Source organism: Mobula birostris, chromosome 3, assembly GCF_030028105.1.
Source record: "Mobula birostris isolate sMobBir1 chromosome 3, sMobBir1.hap1, whole genome shotgun sequence".
Classification (NCBI taxonomy): domain Eukaryota; kingdom Metazoa; phylum Chordata; class Chondrichthyes; order Myliobatiformes; family Myliobatidae; genus Mobula; species Mobula birostris.
In genome coordinates this window covers 195,507,741-195,517,501 of record NC_092372.1, presented here as the reverse complement: position 1 = coordinate 195,517,501, position 9,761 = coordinate 195,507,741, and the positions used below count along the sequence as shown (strand labels likewise).

Below are 9,761 nucleotides of genomic sequence, written 5' to 3'. Positions count from 1 at the left end.
AGGGATACACACATCATATGTAGGAAGATGGACATCATAGTCAAAACAGACACCATGGACCCAAGGCCCACCCTGTGAATACAATATTCTATGCCCATCATCTTTATTGTTTTTGTCACTTACCTACACTAGATGAAATTTACAGTGGCAAATTAACCTATTATCATGTCTATGTAGCTTGGGCAGAAAAGACAGCACACTAAGGAAACCCACACAACCACACTCCAATCTGGCAGCATGCATGGTTAGGATTGAACCTTGGTCCAAGGACCTGTGAAACAGTAGCACCAACAGCTGAACAACTGTTCCACAGGTAACTGAACCGTAACATTCAAAAGGGTTGCATCTGAAAAAAAATGGCTTGCTTGGACTATGGGCAGAGAAGGCCAATCAAAAATCCTCTTACATGAAGCCAGTAAGAACTCAGTGAACTGGGCCGTCACCTGTGCAGTAACCATTCTCTGAGTCTGATATCTACAATTACAGCCCAGAAACAGGCCCCTCAGACCAACTAATCCATACTCACCAAAATTCCCAACTAAGCTAGTTCCACTTGTCGGCATTGAACCCAAAACGGAGGGGGGGGGTCCCTCCATTAATACATTAATCCGTCAGAAGTCACATCCTCCTCACATCGAGTCTACCTGGTTTCCTTCAACTCTACCTGGCTGGTGGCAGAGTTGATAAGAGTTTTAAGATACTCTTAGATAAGCACATGGATGTAAGAAAATGATGGTTATGGGCTCGGTAGGTTAAATTGGACGTGGTGTAGGTTTACATATGTCAAGCGCAACATCATGGGCCCCCACACCGTGCTGTTCTGCATCCCTTGAAACCTTTCCTATCCAACTGTCTGCCATTTGTCATTCACCTGAAAACGTTAACTGTTTTTCCCCCACCACTGAAGCCGTCTAACAAACTGATTCTCGTTGGCATTCAAGTTTACTTCACACGATCTTTCTCCCACAGCCCTCGGCTCCACCGTCCCCCACCCTTCCATGCGTCAGCCACTCTCCCGGCGATGACATCACCCTTCCCTCAGCCCTACGCCCACACAGTGACGCGTCTGCTCAGGAATTCGTTTCCGGCGGGCACTGCCGCCGCTCGGCTGAACTCGGAAGCCGTCGGCAGTGCTCGGGGAGCAGTAGGGAGACGCAGGGGTGATCGCAAAAGTAAGGAGTAGTCGCGGGCGCAGCCGCGGCCCTAGAGAAATTGTGCGTCGGTGACAGGGTGGGGATAGCTTTGTTTTTCAAAAAAAAAGAAAGCAGAGATCGTAAATGAGCGGGCGAAGACATCCATTGTGTGCATATCAATCCACCGAGGAGTGTAGCCGGGGCTAGAAGTCATTTGAGTAGCTGGGAATCTGCTAACTCCGGTTGACCTGCACATTTAAGGTAAGTGGGCCGCTCATTCTCTCCTTGCACAAGGCACCGCCGACCGATCGGGGTCCGTCGGCGCTTTTCTCGGGGTACAAGTTGTCCATATGGTCATTATCAATATGATATCTCTCCCTCCTACCATAGAAAGGACGGAAATGTGACACATGTCCTATTTATGGGTGGGGGACGTACAGCCACTGAAATATACATCTTTTCGTATTTATATACACAAGTATGATGAAGGGTATAGTTCCAAGTCTTGTCGGGGCTGTTTTCTCCACACTGAGCGAGATTTTTTTGTGGACATTCTTGCGAGAATTTGAGCATTGTATGGTCAGGCCGGTTCGAGTTTTTACTCTTTTGTTTTCCCATCCACAACACCATTTTTTTTCTTGCTTAGTTGAAACTTCGAAGGTCCATGTGAAAGAGTTTTAATATGATCACTTGTTTCTATTATGTGAGGATGTCTTTATGTCTAACTTTAAGTATTCGCAGTAGTAGTTAAACACCCGACGAAAGCTATCTAGCTTTCCCTTTTAGTGGTCTTGAGTGTGCATTTTATTTGCTTTTGTTTTATAAAAATGACTGCTCTTTGACTCTTTAAGTATCTCAGCTTTAAATTCAAACAAAAGTAGTTCCACTTTGAAGGTTTTTTTTACAACTGTAAAAGATTAACCGTGGAACACCCTATTTTGCAGATGTATTTTTGTGATACAATAACTTTAAACAAAAAAAGAAATTGCCAAGCAAGGCTTTGTGCGAGCGATGACGTGACCTATTTTTATTTCGCAAATGGACAAATATGGAAAAGGATTTCAACGGCCTAAGGTGTTGAAGAATATTAGTAATTCCGTTTAAGAAATTAATTTGACTTGATAGATTAGGTTCTCCTTACTACATTTTAAGAAAAAAGTATCTCACACAACGAATCAGAAACTAAAAATAACGGAACTTCGCTCTCCCTCTGACTTCCTGCCCAGGACTTGAGCGTCAGTTCTGCAGCTATTCTGCAGATGTTATGCTGTAAAGTATATTGGTCTTACAGGACAAAGATATGCACATACAAATCCAAAGTGTCCTGATGGTTAATGTATTCAGTTTTTCTTTAAGGGGAAAACAACGACATTCTCATAATGTGAAAGTGTGTGTGTAATTTGGCTTAGTTATTCTAATGTCATTATAAATAAATCAATGTGCCAGAAATAGCCCTGTCCACTGATATATTTATTTGGGAGCTTTTGCAGACGGCCTTGATGTAAGGGCTAATTCCGAATCATGGTTCTTCTGACACTGTGGTGTTCTCTCAGTACTGTGGCTGAGCACCATCCAAGATGAAACATTGGAGAAAGCGTAGTCCCCTTTTCAATTAGTTCATCTCATTGGAATAGCAAGGACACCAGTGATGACATTATTTTCCCTTACCTGTTGTGTGGAGGCTTGTGTGCTTCAAGGACTCCATCAGGCGATGCCAACTCAGGTTGAAGCAGCTGAAGATGAGATGCCAGATTAATCCAACCCCAGCTGCCAAACAGACAGACTTGCGTCTGCCTCTCCCAGACCACACTTCATGCCAGACGAAACAATGACTTGTAATTACATATGTATCACCTGGGGCCTGGATATGATGGACCTTTTCTGATTAGTATCTCCAGTATATTTAGTAGATGAGTTACAATAGTTAAAATACAGTTTCAGAGGATGTCATTGGAACATGTTTATTGATTGATATGGACACTGCTGACAGAATTGATATATTTTATCTATTTTATTAATAATAGCGGACATGTGGCCAAGTGGTTAAGGCATTTGACTAGCGACCTGAAGGTCGTGAGTTCGAGCCCCAGCTGAGGCAGCGTGTTGTGTCCTTGAGCAAGGCACTTAACCACACAGTGCTCTGCGACGACACTGGCGCCAAGCTGTATCAGCCCTTGCCCTTCCCTTGGACAACATCGGTGTCATGGAGAGGGGAGACTTGCAGCATGGGCAACTGCCAGTCTTCCATACAACCTTGCCCAGGCCCGCACCCTGGAGAGTGAAGATTTTCCAGGCGCAGATCCATGGTCTCACAAGACTAACGGATGCCTTAAATTTTATTAATAAATCGTGTGTAAGCTACAAAAAAATCATTAGGCTCGGAAGAAACCCCAGAAGACTGGAAAGCTCACACAAAATGCTGGTGAGTTAGGCCGCATCTATGGAAATGAATAAACAGGCGTCGTTTCACACCAGGACCTGATGAGGTCTCAGCTAGAAACATTGACTTTTTATTCCTTCCCGTAGATGCTGCCTGACCTGCAGAGTTTGTGTGTTTTGCTCTGCAGAATCTTGTGTTTAAGACTGGAACACAAGTTTTATTTGCTTAATGAGAGGTTATGTTAAACTAACTGAATTAACCTAGATTGGTTTGAGCAATTAGAAAGACTTGCATTAAGACTAGTTAGAAAGGTAGGAGTAATTCAAGAGAGAATTACAAATTGAATGCAAAATTGGTTAAGTGGCAATTCTTTGACCGTTATCATTGGCTTTCTTCAGGGCTTTGTCTCATTGAATGTGCAGTGGATTCCGGTTAATTGGACCATTGGTTAATCAGGGCAGCTAGTTATTTGGGACAACTCTGAAAGAAAATCTAATAATTCCCTTCATTTATTTGGGACACTACGCAGCTTAATTGGGACAGAAACTGTTGCCGAATTGTTTCTAACTAGCATCAGTCGTGTGCACCTGCAAAGCTGTTAGACACTACACTATGCTTAGAACAGGCAGCATCTCTAGGAAGAGGTACAGTCGACGTTTCGGGCCAAGACTCTTCGTCAGGACTAACTGAAAGAAGAGCTAGTAAGAGATTTCAAATCTTACTAGCTTTTCTTTTGGTTAGTCCTGGCGAAGGGTCTCGGCCCGAAACGTCGAATGTACCTCTTCCTAGAGATGCAGCTTGGTCTGCGTTCAGCAACTTTTATGTGTGTTGCTTGAAATTCCAGCGTCTGTAGATTTCCTCATGTTTGCATGCTTAGAACGAATAGTTTTTACATAGTATCAGATATCTGCTTTTGTGTTCAAAAGTCAGTGATTTTTGTCGCTGATAATTGGTGAGAAAGAAGCAGTAGGACAATTCAGAACTGTTTTGCTCACTGCGATTTCAGGCATTCAGGCTTGGAGGTGCCAGAAATAACCATGAGTGAAAATAAAATGATTTTAATACTTCGTTAGGAACTACAAAGAATTTGAGGGTGTCAACAGTCATTTTGAATGTTACAATGAAAATGAAGATTTGGAAGATGCAATTGTTGAAAGCATTGTGTGAAGGCAGTCCATTATCTGCAGTAGGTGCCTTCGCTAATTTTGATCATTTGCAGTCAATCAAAAGTACATGGCAGCATACACTTGATAAATTCATCCATTGATAACGATTAGGAACTAATACAAAGTTTTATAGTACTGCAGTAGTATTGGTATGGGATGAACAGGGAGAGGTAGCATCTCTGATGAAGGAGCTCGTCATGTCCATTCCAGAGAAGTTCACTCACCTTTGGTCCCACCAAGCACTTAGCTCTCACCTGTGGCTCCAGGTAGCTGTTTACATGCGACAGTGGCCAGACCCCCGTACACCACTTCGACAGGCTTGCTAAACCAGCTAGGAGTAACCAGCAGCCTCGTACCCAAGTGAGATAAGGACATGCCTCTACAGGCAGTCAAAGCCATCTCCGGGGGACTGGGCAGATGAGATCTTTGGTGAGTTTCAGCTGCTACAAAGGCGGTACTACAAATTGCTGTGGAGAGCAAAGGGCATGACGAGGAATAGAAGGAGTGGCAGGTAATTTTGAGGAAGTAGAAAGGCATGAAGGGATATGGGGAGAAGGCCGGAAAATTAGGGCTGAAGTGGAAAATGGATCTGTCATGATGAAATGGCAGAGCAGACTTAATGGACCAAATGGCCTAATTCCGCTCCTATATCTTATTTGCTTAAGGTGTCATGGTTATCCACTGCAACCAAGGAAGAACCCAGTTTGTGATACTTGTTCGTACCACTAGACCCAGACTTCTGAGGTCAAGAGAGTAGAACTGCCTCACTGCATAGCTTTTCTCCTTTTGAAAACTCTGCTGCACAGGTTTCTGTCATCGTCGGACATGATGGGCCACCAGTATTGGTAGTGTTCTTATCTGTTCTGTATTTCATTTAAGTGCGTAGTTTGTTACTCAGTTAAACAGCAGTTTGTCTTTTATAGGCCTTTTTAACTATTTCAATGAATCTTTGACTACTTTGGTCAGTTTGTATAATTGGGCTAAAATGTGCTCGTCTCAATTTCTCCCAAATAACTATTGATGATTCTGCCTTGGATGTAGAGGGTATGATAGAAAAGTTAGTAGTGGTAAAATTGTTCAAAAAAGAGGAAAGCTTTTGATTCCAGGAGGATATAGAAGATCTGACCAGTCAGGCAATAAAGTGGAAAATGAAATTAAATTGGTGTGAGGTGATAAATTTGGAAGTGAAGGGGGAAATATTCAATAATAGACAATAGGTGCAGGAGTAGGCCATTCGGCCCTTCGAGCCAACACCGCCTTTCACTGTGATCATGGCTGATCATCCACAATCAGTATCCAGTTCCTCCTGCCTTATCCCTATAACCTTTGATTCCACTATCTTTAAGAGCTCTATCCATCTCTTTCTTGAAAGCATCCAGAGACTTTGCCTCCACAGCCTTCTGGGGCAGAGCATTCCATATATCCACCACTCTCTGGGTGAAAAAGTTTTTCCTCAACTCTGTTCTAAATGGCCTACCCCTTATTCTTAAACTGTGACCTCTGGTTCTGGACTCACCCATCAGCAGGAACATGCTTCCTGCCTCCAGCGTGTCCAATCCCTTAATAATCTTGTATGTTTCAATAAGATCCCCTCTCAGCCTTCTAAATTCCAGAGTATACAAGCCCAGTTGCTCCAATTTTTCAACATATGACAGTCCCGCCATCCCGGGAATTAACCTTGTGGACCTACGCTGCACTCCCTCAATAGCAAGGATGTCCTTCCTCAAATTTGGAGACCAAAACTGCACACAGTACTCCAGGTGTGGTCTCACCAGGGCCCTGTACAACTGCAGAAGGACCTCTTTGCTCTTATCCTCAATTCTCCTTGTTATGAAGGCCAGCATGCCATTAGCTTTCTTCACTGCTTGCTGTACTTACATGCTTGCTTTCAGTGACTGATGTACAAGAACACCTAGATCTCATTGTACTTCCCCTTTTCCTAACTTGACTCCATTTAGATAATAATCTACCTTCCTGTTCTTACCACCAAAGTGGATAACCTCACATTTATCCACATTAAACTGCATCTGCCCACTCACCCAGCCTGACCAAGTCACCCTGCATTCTCATAACATCCTCCTCACATTTCACACTGCCACCCAGCTTTGTGTCATTGGCAAATTTGCTAATGTTACTTTTAATTCCCTCATCTAAATCATTAATATATATTGTAAACAGCAGCGGTCCCAGCACTGAACCCTGCGGTACTGGTCACCACCTGCCATTCCGAGAGGGAGCCATTAATGGCTACTCTTTGTTTTCTATCAGCCAGCCAATTTTAAATCCATGTCAGTACTCTGCCCCCAGTACCATGTGCCCTAATTTTGCCCACTAATCTCCTATGTGGGACTTTATCAAAGGCTTTCTGAAAGTCCAGGTACACTATATCCACTGGCTGTCCCTTGTCCATTTTCATAGTTACATCCTCAAAAAATTCCAGAAGGTTAGTCAAGCACGGTTTCCCCTTCGTAAATCCATGCTGACTCAGACCGATCCTGTTACTGCTATCCAGATGTGTCGTAATTTCATCTTTTATAATTGACTCCAGCATCTTTCCCAGCACAGACGTCAGGCTAACCGGTCTATAATTCCCTGCTTTTTCTCTTCCTCCCTTCTTGAAGAGAGGGACAACATTAGCCACCCTCCAATCCACAGGAACTGATCCTGAATCTATAGGATATTGGAAAAGGATTACCAATGCGTCCACGATTTCTAAAGCCACCTCCTTAAGTACCCTGGGATGCAGACTATCAGCCTTCAGACCCAACAGTCTATCCAACACCATTTCCTGCCTAATATAAATTTCCTTCAGTTCATCCATTACCCTAGGTCCTTTGGCCACTATTATATCTGGGAGATTGTTTCTGTCTTCCCTTGTGAAGACAGATCCAAAGTACCTGTCAACTCGTCTGCCATTTCCCAATCTGCCATCTGCCAGGGCCCAATTTTGGTCTTAACCACTTTTTTCCTTTTCACATACCTAAAGAAGCTTTTACTATCCTCCTTTATATTGTTGGCTAGTTTACCTTCGTACCTTATGAATATTCATTTCCCAGGCGCTGTCCACTTGAAGCCATGTCTCTGTTATTCCCACAACATCATACTTACCAATTTCCAACTGTGCCTCAAGCTCATCCACTTTATTTCTTATACTTCGTGCATTCATATACAATACTTTTAATTCCTTACTCCCCTCACCTCCCATATCAGTTCCTATTTCACTTGGCCATACTGTACGATCCCTTCTTGAGCTTTCTGCTCTGTTGATTCTGCTGTCTTTCTTAACTTCCATTATTCTCACTTTCCCTTTATTTCCATCCTTATATTTCCAGTTCATCCCCTCCTCCCCACTACTTAGTTTAAACACACCTGCCTGCCAGAATGCTGGTGCCCCACTTATTAAGGTGCAACCTGTCCCTTTTGTACAATTCATCCTTACCCCGAAACATACCCCAGTGGTCCAAGAATGTAAATCCTTGCTTCCTGCGCCAGTTCCTCAGCCACACATTCAGATCCATTATCTCCCTGTTCTTGCCCACTCCAGCACGAGGAACTGGAAGCAAACCAGAGATGACCACCCTGGAAGTCCTGCTTTTCAGCCTTCTTCCGAGTTCTCTGAAGTCGCGCTGTAGAATGTCTTTCCTCTTCTTCCCCACGTCATTTGTGCCGACATGCACCACCACTTCCGGATGTTCACCTTCACTCTTGAGGATTCCCTCCAATCGGTCCATGACATCCTGGATCCCGGCACCAGGGAGGCAGCACACCATCCTTAAATCTCGCCTGTTGCCACAGAAACCCCTTTCTGTACCTCTCACTATGGAGTCCCCTACTACCACGGCTCTACCTGACGTTTGTCTCCTCGGCTTTGCTTCAGCGCCCATTGTTGACTCGCAGACCTGACCGCCTCTCAGGCTGGCATCATCTTCTGTCCCGACAGCTTCCAAGAGGGTGAACCTGTTTATGAGAGGCACATCCCCTGGGGTCTCCTGTACTTCAAGCATCCTTTCCTTGCTCATCGTGGTCCTCCTTCTCTCTTCCTATATCCTGGGTGTAATGATCTCACTGTAGGTCCTGTCCAGAAAACTCTTGTTCTCCCGGATTAACCTAAGGTCATCCAGTTGCCTCTCCAGTGCTGCAACACGGTCCTTCAGAAGCTGAATCTGGACACATTTTCCACTGGTTTAGGAGCCAGAGGCACTATCAGTGTCCCTGACCTGCCACATCATGCATGTAGCACACTGAATCAGCCTAGTGGTCATCTCTTCACCTCTTCAACTGTGGCGTAGTCTCCTCCCTTAGCCTCCTTGCCAAAGACTCTCGAGCCAAGGACTCGCACTTTTCTCACAAGGCACTTCCCTCAACAAGGCCGCTCCCTTAGAGCAAACCTTGTTTATATTAGCTGATAATTTGAGTAATTAGCTTCACCTGCCGCGCCTCCTCCGCCCTGGGAGTGCATTGTGAAGTGTACAGGGATGTGGATGACCACTAATTTTTGAACTTTACAATGTAACAGGAATTTAACTCTGCAGTTACATAGGCCACAGAATACTGTGCAGAATTTTGGTCAGCACATGACAGGAAAGATGTGATAGCATTAGAAAGTACAGAGCAAGTTTGAATCTGGCAATATCTTTGCAAAGTTCAAAGTTTGTATAAGATATACAACCTTATTGCAGACGGCAGCCATAAAACAAAGGAACACAGTAGAGTCCATGAAAAACACCACAGAACAAAGACTGTCACATCCATTGTGGGGAAAAAAATGAACATATCATGCAAACAATGAAAATGTAAACAAATAATGCACAGAACATGAACTACAAATTTCTCAAACGTGAGAGCACAGCTACGGAGTCATTCAGTACTGAGGCGAGTGCAGCTGGTCAGGACACCTGCACCTCTCACCCAGTGATAGTAGTGAGAAGAGAGGGAGATCGGTCAAATGCAGGGAGGCAGGCTCAGATCCTGGCTGACTCAGAGTAGTGGGTTTAATACTGGGTCGTCCTCTGCCCTCGACCTCGATCAGTTTGTTTTTTGCTTTCGGACCCGAGCCCCGAAGTTTCCATCAAGCTGGCAGTC

The 9,761-nt window shown here is 44.2% G+C and overlaps 1 protein-coding gene across 1 annotated transcript in view; it reads left to right on the top strand.

The window, feature by feature from the left end:
• The first annotated feature begins 1,103 nt into the window (after positions 1 to 1,103).
• Positions 1,104 to 9,761, top strand: part of LOC140195520 (integrin beta-1-A-like) — a 77,754-nt gene continuing 69,096 nt past the window's right edge. The window contains exon 1 of the mRNA XM_072253975.1: positions 1,104 to 1,394. The gene's annotated coding sequence lies outside the window, so the exon portion shown is untranslated. The remainder of the gene's footprint in view (positions 1,395 to 9,761) is intronic.